The 10981-nt window shown below is 43.3% G+C and overlaps 1 pseudogene; it reads right to left on the minus strand.

Moving 5' to 3' along the window:
- Positions 1-1761: 1761 nt before the first annotated feature.
- Positions 1762-3284, minus strand: LOC110300978 (gem-associated protein 8-like; annotated as a pseudogene).
- Between the last annotated feature and the right edge of the window lie 7697 nt (positions 3285-10981).

The raw sequence follows: 10981 nt of genomic DNA on the forward strand, positions 1-10981 counted from the left end.
ATAAGTGGACAATGGGGAAAGATAATCAGTGAATGGGGCATCCACAGAGAGAGAAGGGTGGTCATTGGCCAAGTAAACTGAAAAGAACCATGAAAGGTCCTATAACCCCCTCCCATCACCTGCACTGGGTCCATAATGGTTGACTGGAAGTAACTCAGAATGTGCGTAATGTTTATCATGAAAGATTTCACCATCTCCTTCAATAACTCTTATCATTATCAAGATGTGCACTTTCAAGTTCATCAGTTTCATCTAGAAAAAAAAAAAAAAAAAAAAAAAAACATTTACTAGGTGCTTGCCACATGCCAGGAAATACACTAAAGTGTTACCCATAAGTGGCAAGTGTTAGATAGATACCGATATTTAAATTAAATCTTAGAATGTAATTCTGAGGGAGTAGATGATTGCAAATAAGAATTGTCACATAAATGTTGAGCCGCATACGAGCCGCAATTTCAGAAAGCAGGATCACAGACCTCTTTTTCGTAACCACTCATCTATGCTGCCTAGAGTCAAGGATGTGAAGGGTTGCTGGTTCCCTGCGTATGCATGTCCATCATGCACCTTGAGTGATCACCATCCTGTGAGACTTCTCAGCCGCACCCCAATTTTGTTAATTCTCTATGAGCTAGGGTTGTATCTACTGCTTCAGACTTCAAGGGTAGAGGTCCCAAGGCCTAAACGAAGCAGATGAGTGAATTCTACCCAGGACAAAAGGCTGGGCTCAAAGTAGCTCAAAGGGCCAATGAAGCAATGGGATATAACACCTTCCCTTTTCACCCACATAGATACATCTCTGTACATGAAGCACTAGATATGCTCTACCTTCCTCCTAGGGCTGAACCAAAGTTAGAAGACAGAAGTTACCATAGCCATCAGCAACAGCTAGCTTAATACATGTTTGTTTCAATCCTCTATTCTTCATTACAGAGCCTAACTAAAAAGGCCTTTCTACTCACTAAAGATAACGTCTCCATGATACTTTCTTATTGCCTCTCAATATAGATCCTTTACACTCAAGAATTAATTTTCGAATATGTTTTTGTTTTGTTTTGTTTTTTACAAATAAAGTTTTATTGAAACGCAGTCACATTCATTTGTTTATTCAGTAACTGTGTCTGTTTTCATGCTATGAAGACAGGGTTAGACAGTTATGACACAGGCAACATGGCCTGCCAAGCCCAAAGTATTTACTCTTGGGTCTTTTATAGAGCATGCGGGCTGACACCTCGCCGAATAACAAGTGCCACCTGCATCATTTTCAGAGGGATCTAAAGAGCTAAGGTCTGAGGAAATATGTGGGCAGAAGCCCAGTGTGGCCAGTGCAAACCAGTCAGCCAGCATTTGGGAGGTGGAAGCAGGGAGATTCAAGAGTTTGTAGGTAGCATGCACTGTATGAAAACTGGTCTAAAAAGTGTAGGAATAAATGACATGTGGCTTAAGGCTTTTATGACATTCCAGACGGTTTAGAGAAGGAAATTTAAAATGCAAAACAATAGGCAGTATCACTAGGCAATTATTTCAATGAACCAGACTGTTACAGAGAAAACCAAGAGCCAGTAAATACAATTATCACTTTGTCAGTGAACATTCCTTGCGTTGGCAACAGTATACCTCCTGCTGACAGAGTTAGAAGTAGCTGACAGACTGTATCCACCATGTCGGTATACAGGACTCTTTCTCTGGAAAAATGTCCAGAAGAGATGAAGAGGGAGAGGCTAGGAACTGTGAGGCATTGCCTAGGGTCCCGGTGCCCAGGACTCAGAACTTCAGGGGAGTGACAGGCCGGTACTTCGGCTGCTTTCTGTCTCAGTGTGTGTCAAAGCTCAGCTGCATATCGGCTTCCATGGCCAGGATCTGCGGAGCACTGTTGCCATATAAGCGCTTCATCTCTGCTTGGCGCTGCTCCCAGGGCTTCTCATATGGGGGCTCCACTGACCTATGGTCCATATCCACATATGGGGCCGTTAAAGGCAGCCTGGTTTCTGGTTGAGCTGGGTTTAAAATTCTGGTAACCCGGCAGGTGATCCTGCAAGGCATGGTAGGTGTTCTGCCTCTCTCCCAGACACCAGGCTCTGACAGCAGGCCTCAGCTCTCCAAAATTCTGTGGCTGTCAGTCATGGGAGGGCAAGGCCCCAAGCCCCATCCACAGGTATAGGACATAGTCTCAAGACAACTCTCCATTTTAATGAGGTACCTAAAGCCCTAATGGGCTTAGCCAATTAAGCTCCCCTTCCCAGACACTCCTCCCTGCAAAAGGTATTTAACCTCAGGCCCGCCCTGAAAAAGTGGGGTATGGTGTCACTCATCGCAACTCTCCACCATGAAAATAAATATTTTAAAACCATGGACTGCCTCTTCTCATCGGGATCTGCCATGGGGAACTTCCTCTAAAGAGCTGCAGAAGGCCTCTCTCTGTGCTCCCAGTCACAGTCTCCACCAAGCCAAACCACCCACCGAACAAGCCAAGGACTCTCTCATCCCAGTGGGACCCAGCTGGAGCTCTCTCCTCCTGCCCTCTTCCTTTGGCCCTGGGCTAGATCCAACCCCTTTGGCCCCTACTCTGTTCTCAGCTCTTCCGCAGCATCCAGCGGCTTCTGGGCTGCCCAAGAGTCTGAGAGCCAACTCCCTGGGACCTCAGACTGGGCTTCCCCACCCCCTGAGCGGGATCTGGGGCTTCACATAACCTGGTGTTCACCCGGCAACAGTGTGGGAAGTACACAGTTAAAACTCCCACCTTGCCCAGAGACCCAAGTCCCAAGCAGATGAGGGACACCACCATTAACCCACATTCACACAGTCACGCAGGCACTCCATGTTCAGCTGCTGCCGTCGCCATCACTCTTTTCTGTGCCTCTCAGTCTGTACATACTGGCAAAGCTCCTCGATGTTCTTCATATTGCTCAGGTCAGGCTCCACTTCGTCATCTGAATCCGACTCTAGCTCTTCCTCTTCACACAGTGCTTCATTTTCTCTTGAGGCTGCCTAGGTTCTATTGCAGTTATGTAGAGGCTACTCGGAGCTTTTGAGATGGGAAACGCTGTACGGAGACTCCTGTCAGCCTTGTGCTGTCCTTGAAAGTTCCAAGGATACCCAGACTCGTAAGCAAGAGAGTCCCAGGGAAGGACTCCATGAGGGGAGAACCATGGGGAAGTGAAATAGGAATTCCCGAATTTTCGGTGGGCACGCTGGTGGCTTTGCATCCAAAGCATTGCATGATGATAACGTTACCAATATCTTGGGTAAGAATACCAAGATGTAGTAGCCCTCCATTTTGAGGCCATTGCTGTTATCTCTGATTGTAAAAGTCCAAGTGGGAACTCGTGGGCACTCGGCTCGTAGATCTCAGGCAGTGGGCAACAACGAACCTAGTTCTTGTCTAGTGGTGGGGAGGAGGAAGGGGCCTTCAAATATGTTTTTAAAGTCATACTATATAAAAGAGTTAAGAAGCAGTCGTGCAGAGGACTCTTTCAGAACACTGAGGGAATGTGATGGTGAGCTGTGGTTTGTAATCTAACTCTATTACAAATAACTCTAGTGCAAGGATAATCTCCCATAGGAGATTCACCACCATGTTAGCACTATGGGGGGGGGAGCATCTTATTATGTTCTTATACCTCTACCTCCCTTATTCTAGCCTTATTCTTCCCTAATCCTTTCAAACCTCCAAATACTAGATAAGAGACAAAGGTTAGAGAGGAAATGGGGCATAGACATCTTTCAGCCAACAAAATAGACCACTTCTTGATGATTAGGGTCATTGTGTTTCTTGGAGCAAAGCCAATCTTTGTCATCAGAACATTCAGAAGTCCAGCAACGCAGCAATAGCAAATGCAACAGCAGCTTGGGGACAAGGAGTGGGAATGGGGGGAGGGGAGCTTGCAGCAGGCAGGAGGGAGCAGCAGCTGCTGCTGGCCTTCTAGGGCTCTCACCTTTATACCCTCTCAAGAGTCCCCAGAATTCAACCATCTGCAGCTGGCAAAAGTCACGTCCCACTAGAGCTAGACAATCGTAGTTAACAGCTGTAGACAAACTGAGGCAGCCCCATATCCCACACCTGGGATTAAAGCAAAAACATATTCACATAACATAACTGGGTTTTTAAAGAAACCAAAACTCTTACTACACCATCAAGCCTGGGAATATTTAGATGACTCTGATGAAAATATTACTTGAAAGACCTAGTTTTTATTATTTGTAATCCTCCATAACTGTTTGCTAAAGGAATGGTCTCTGATCCTAAGAATCCTCTTATATCTCAGCATGTGAGGAAAACCAGGTAAAACGTTTTATAAAATCTTTCTACTGTGTTGATCAACTATAGAAAGAGTCACCATGGAGACCTGCATTATTTGGCTCATAATCTACTTTTACATGCTCAGCCAAAGTTATTTTTCTTGTCATTTTAGACTCTCCCTTGAAGATCCCAATGCTACCTTTTTGGGTACCACAAAGCAAACACCACGTAGCTTTCTAGAAAATGCAGCATACTGAAAAATGGCAGGCCTTTGTTTACTACAGCTTCACAAGATTGCACAGAAGAAAGTCGGGCATCAAAAGGAGCATTGAATGTAAAGCATCATCTAAAATAACATTTTAACATCTAGAGGCAGCAAAAGGCTCGAACCAAAGCAACAGAGTTACTTCCCCATCCAAAAAATAAATCTTCAGGGGTTATTCTTCTTTTTATTTTTCAGAGAAGAAAATTAAAAACTAACTCTTTCACTCTTTCATACACACACCGCCGCCGCCGCCGCTGCCACCGCCGCCACCACCACCACCACCACCACCATCAACAATTTGTTCTACCGAAATTGAGATTAGCACAGTGCCTTCTCAAGTTTTTCACTGTTCGGCTTATTCACATGTCCACAGATGACTACCAGAGCACCACAAGAATTTAATTTGAGGATACAAGTACATTGACTATGTTGTGATACTATGGTCACCTGGCTTCTGTGGTGGCACAGCCACACCAGAAAGCTGAAAGTGTCCACTTCAGCAGGACCCAGACAAAGGCAAGCTGTGGGAAAGCCTTCAGGCTCTTAGCCAGCAGGCTCACTGCAGTCCTCCCCAGCAACTCCTCAGTGGCAACAGTATCCCTGTTCCTTTCACCAGCTGTAAGCTCAGCCAAAACCTGGATTGAGGTTATTTCAGATCAACTGTTAATTTAAACTAACTATACCCTTCCTGGCTCCCTCTTTTCTTAGCTGCTTTTCTTTCTTTCTTTCTTTCTTTCTTTCTTTCTTTCTTTCTTTCTTTCTTTCTTTCTTTTAAAAGCCCATAACTGGATCTCTTCTACAGCTTGATCTTTAAACAGGCAGGCGATGGGTTGGCAGGCAAAGAAAGGCTTTTTAACCAGCCAGTTCAGAGCACATGCGCAGCAGCAACTCTCGACTTGGAAAAGAACAGAAGTTAGAATTTGGCTTACTGCTGACTTGGTCCCCAGAGAACTTTCTTATTCTTTTATCCAGAACTATTCGTCCAACCTCCGAGTTTGCTTTCTTCCACCTCCACTTCACCCCTCAGCTGAAATTCTGCAGGCTTTGTGCCTTTGACACTCGGGACACTTTCTTCCTTTTGGACTCCAACTTCAGACTTGAAAACTGGGCAGTGAACGCCATTCCTACACCCAGAGTGGATCTTTGTTTAATTTTATTTTACTCTCTATGTCAGAAACACTGCACAGAACAATAACTTTGAGTTTTGTTTATTTCTAAGATTTGGGCTAATTATAGGTTTGTTTATCCCCTTCCCCTTCTCTTCCCCTTTATCCTTGTCATCATCAAAAAATGAAAGACAAAATTGCCAATAATCATGTTAAATGCTACATCGTTTAACCCTCCAAATTCAGGAACTCTAAAACACCATGGAACTCTTTTCTGAAGTTTAGTCAAAAGCCAACATTTTCCTTCCTCATCCATGAATTCCCTTTGATGATCCTTTTGTTACTGCATATGAAACTGAAGTAGTGGAGGAGGATAAAGGGTGCGAGGGAGGAAGAAGCAGGGGATGGAAAAGAGGGAAGGCAAATGGCATGTAAGACTAACAAGAAACAGAGGTCAGAATACAAGCGTATGGTCAGGGAATGCATACAGATCTGGGAATGGACTCTGACAGCTGGAGGGCCTTGACTGATACAGTCTAATGTAGGACACCCAAACATCTCAAGAGCTGGCAACAGCTGGTATTTCTGGAAAACGGCATTGGGGATGGGGTATAAAACCTGAAAGTTTGGGTTAGGTAGTCATTTAGAAAGTAGTGGACTCCTCTACCTTCATGTAAACATTATATCAGATCTTTGTTTTATGGGGAAGTTCTTTAAAACTCTGAACTTCAAAATTCCACATGCAATTAAGAGTAGATGCTATGGGAAGTAGACAAGGATGTTCAGCAAAATCTGAAACTCTGAATACAGAAATTTCTGATCTTCTGTTTCTACTTGGCTCCCAGGATATCAGCTGCCAGGCACAGAATTCCACCCTGAAGACCGATACTCCTCCCTGAGTAATCTAACCATATCAGGAACAAAGGCCTGAAGACACTAGCATGAAGGTGTCCCACAACCCAGAAGTCCCTCTGCAGCAAAATGCATCAGTAATACCCAACCAGGAGCACAGATCTCAAAGGCCTTTCAGAGCCCTACTGCTGCCATCACTAGGCAGATGTCATTCAGTTACTAGGGATGCTAGAAGAAGAGACCTCTCAAGGTTGCTACAATGTGTGCTCCCTGCAACCCCATCTCTTGAGTAATGATGCAAGAAGAGGACCAGGAATTCAAGATTACCTGAAGCTACATGGGAGTCTGAGACCTCCTGTCTCAAAAACAAAACAAAAACAAAAGAAGCAAAAAACAAAAAACAAAATACAAGATAAAAATAAAGTAAGGGTCCAGTGCTGACCTGGGAAGTGCAGCTGGCAGAAAGTAAAGAGGGGATAAAAATCAGCATGATGTCATTGGAAAAATGAGAAAAGATATTAAACATATTAAACAAGAACAGGTCACTATTTTTTTATTTTTGCAAGAAATATTTAGATAATGAGTGAACAACTTTTGGAAATTAACAGCCTAGTAATACAAACAAAAAATTAAAACTTGGTAGGAAATTTTGAGGAAAGTCAGAACGCACATCAAAAATACCAAAAGATTGAAGATATAGGAAAAAAGAAAAGGCAATATGAGGAATGTTTTTAGAAATCCACCATCCATCCAAACAATAACAGCTCCAGAAGGAACGGAGCAGAGAGGAAGGGCATCGGTGAAGGACGCTTTCGGGAACCAAAAGAGAAGTTCCCAAATTTAGAAAGCCGCATGCCCACCACAGCGGATGAAAATAAACCTGCCCACCCAAACACATCATGGTGAAATCCCAGAACTCTCTGGTCAAAGGGAAGAACACAGGCTTCCGAGTGACACGGGTCTCCACCAAAAGAACTTAACTCGCATTAAAATTCTCCATCCATCACCTCAGCACTAAGACTTCAGAACAATGCCTTGGAAAATCAAAGGACAAAAAGTACCCCCAACTGCTTCCGGTTGCTTTCTGTTGCTGTGATAGATAGGACCAAAAGCATCTTAGAGAAGGAACAGGTTTATCTGGCTTACCTTGCATTACTGAGGGCAGCCCAGGCCTGACAGGAACCTTGACAGGAGCGTGGTAGTAAGAACTGGAGCAGATAACTCCACTGCTCACTGGCTTACCTCCCATAGTTTGTTCAGCTTGCTTTTTTTCACACAACTCGGGACCACCTGCCCATGGTGGATTGGCCCTCCTATATTAATCATTGATTTAAAAAGAACATCTCACAGACAGGCTCACAGGCCAATCACATGCAGGCAATTTCCAAATGAAGTGTCCTCTTCCTATGTGACTAGTTCCTGTCAAGTTGATAGAAACTAACAAATTCTATACTAAGATAAGCACAGTTAGGTGTGAGTAGTGTTCTCATCCATCCCTCATGTGGTTCCTTTTTAGAATATTTGCTTTTCATTTAACTTCTCTCAGAAGAAGTCCTGACTAGCAAAAAATGACCGGTAAATTAAGGTCTATTCAGAAAACATATTAGTAAGAGTGAGTGAATTTCAGCTCCAAGCAGCAGCAAGAGAGAATCATGCGAGCATAATTGCAATTATGGAGGGTGAAAGGCTAGATGCGTAGTGTGACAGCTACAGTGGTGTATGTTCTAGATATACTGAGAACTTTCCCCAAAGCAGATTTCAGTTTTCACTGAGATAGGAAAGGAAAAGTAGGAGAGAAGGAGGGACGGAGGGACAGAGGGAGGGGAGGAGGAAAAGAAGGAAGAAGGAAGGAAGGAAGGTTAGGTCTGGGAGGAGATGAATATGTTCGTTTGCTTCCCTGAAATTATTTCATTAACTTTACATATACCAAACATCATCTTATGTACCTTAAATACGTAAAAATATTTACAAAAAAATAAATATATATGCCAAGTATATATGCCTGGTTCATTTACATTCTAATATGAGAAATTAAATATAGTTTTTGGAATCAGTCTATAGCAAAACTCTAGAATGAAGTCAAGACTGAATGTCACCATTCAGATTGACACTTGTCCTTGGCAGAGAAAGCAATGTGATGGGAAAGCTGCACATGGGAGGTACTCACAGCAACTGGGGCAAATGCTCCTGCTGAACTACGGGTAACAGTTAGAGCTCTGCTCGGTCATAGCAGCAGTTAGTCCTCTGTGAGTTTATCATGTGTTTGCCCGCAGACAACATTGAATGCACAATGAATTTTGAGGTGAACTGTCTCAGGCCGCTGTCCTCCATTTGCATAAGCACACAATTGCCATGAACCCCAGCCTCATATGTGCTCCATCCTGAAGCAATAATACACTCAGTGAGTGCAGCTCAATAGCCAAAAGAATTGAAAAGGAACCCCATGTCCTGTTTCTAGAGGCCCAGGATCCCAATTCCAAGTCCAGCATAGCTTTAAATCCCCATTGTGCCCAGGTGCCTTTCCTGCAGCTCTGTCTTCACCTGGGCTACCCATCTGACCTCTCTCCCATCTGCTTGAAGTGAAAGAGAACTTGGCCCGAACACTGCCATCATAGAGAACATTTGCCATCATAAGCTAATATAGTAATTGTATAAGAGATAGGACAACAACATCCAAGATGTTGAGAAGCACAAGAGGCCATATTTAAAAGACACTAGTCAAAGAGGCCTGCCTACCACCATGAGGCATGGGTGTGGGGAAGACATCCAGAGGCCAGCCTGTCCTATGGTCTGCCCACACACTACAATGTGCAGGTATGTGGTGGATGGATGGGAGAGAAAGAGAAGTGCCATGAAGAGAGGTAGAACTGGAGACTTGAGGGTAGTGAGGAACACTGATGTGAGTAGCTTCTGAGGCCATGGCCTGAGGCCATGGTAAAGCCCTGGCCCAGGCTGCCACTGAGGGCCATGTCTGGTTCTATGGCCATGCAGAAGCAGGGGGGTTATGTCAATGTCTGTGGCTCATGTTACCACCAAAGGCCATGTGGATATCCACATCTATCCCACCTATGAACTTCTGGAGAGCATGAAGGGGCCCATCCTACAGGTCCAAAGCTACAGGATCTCTATGACAACAGGATGGATATCCAAGAGGAGTCCCAGTGAAAAGCCAGTATTGATAGTGTAGCAGAAGCCAAAGGCCCTGAATCAGACGGATGATTTATTGCAGTGAACATTAGCAAGTAAAGGTGTTTGGACAAAAGGGTGTACTATGTGACACACTATGACAAACTGCAGCTTCCACAACAAGATGGTGGTGGTGGTGGTGGTGGTGGTGGTGATGTTTTCTTTGGGGGAAGGTTGCAAAAGCAGAGAGCAGGTATGAAGGCAGATATGAAGGGACAGGGAGGTGAGTGGGATTGAAGTATAGCATATGAAATTCACAAATAATCAATAAAAAGTTTAATAAATACACTAGTCAATATTCCCATGTTGTTTTCAGTTAATCAATTTAGGAACATTAGAGACAAATGGTAATTCCTATCTAAAGGTATGAAATAATTTATTTAGGGGAAATTTGTAGTAAGAAGGAAATATCTAGAATCTGTTTTGAATGACTATTTCAGATCTTAGATCCCAATACAAACTGTAACTTTTAATACCAAATTTTCCTTATTCCTAACGAGTGAGCTGCAGTTTCTTCAGCTCACACCTTAGTATTCTTGTGTGCTCTGTAGTTTTTTAAAATGAGCCCCTGATTACAATTCACTATCCAGAATTTTTACGGCTAGAACTTGAAGAAAATAGAGTTTCTGCCAAAATAGCTTCCTGCCCAGGTGCTGAACCAATTAACTCTCAAGCAATCAGGCAGTTAAAATCGGTAATGGTGATTTTTTTTCTGCAGTGCTGTATGTAAGGAGACAGCTTGGAAAAATAAAGATGAAAATTTGTTTTCATAACCAGGAGTGTTTAAAATCCTGAGAGACTGTTCGAATGCCCAGCTGAGTGCACAGAACCCAGCAAACTCCCCAGTGTTCTGAGAGTTAAAAGTCTACCCAGTCAACACCAATTTTTTTCCTTAGATGTAAAAAACAAAAAAAAGAAAAGAAAAAAGAAAAAAAAAACATTTTCTATTATGATGAGTAATTTGCCTGTCCATACATAATTAACTGAATAAATATTCACCCTTGTAAGAGGAATTAGTTAAACATAGCATTGGCTACTGAAATATTTCGTCCAACTAGAATATGAAAAGAAGACTTACAGCCATAACTTCTTTTAAGAATAAATAAGAGGCTGGAGAGATTGCTCCATGGTTAAGAGCACTTGCCACTCTTACAACACAGGGTTCACTTCCCAGCACACACACAGTGGCTCACAACTACCTGTAACTCCAGTTCCTGTGAATCTGGCGCCCTCTTCTGACCTCCATAGGCACCAGGGACACGTGTGGTGCACATACATGCAGGCAAAATGCTTGTACACATGAAATAAAAATAAATGACTCTTTTAGAAGTCTTT

Source organism: Mus caroli, unplaced genomic scaffold (assembly GCF_978045245.1).
Source record: "Mus caroli unplaced genomic scaffold, Mus_caroli_1 scaffold_11, whole genome shotgun sequence".
NCBI classification, from domain to species: Eukaryota; Metazoa; Chordata; class Mammalia; order Rodentia; family Muridae; genus Mus; species Mus caroli.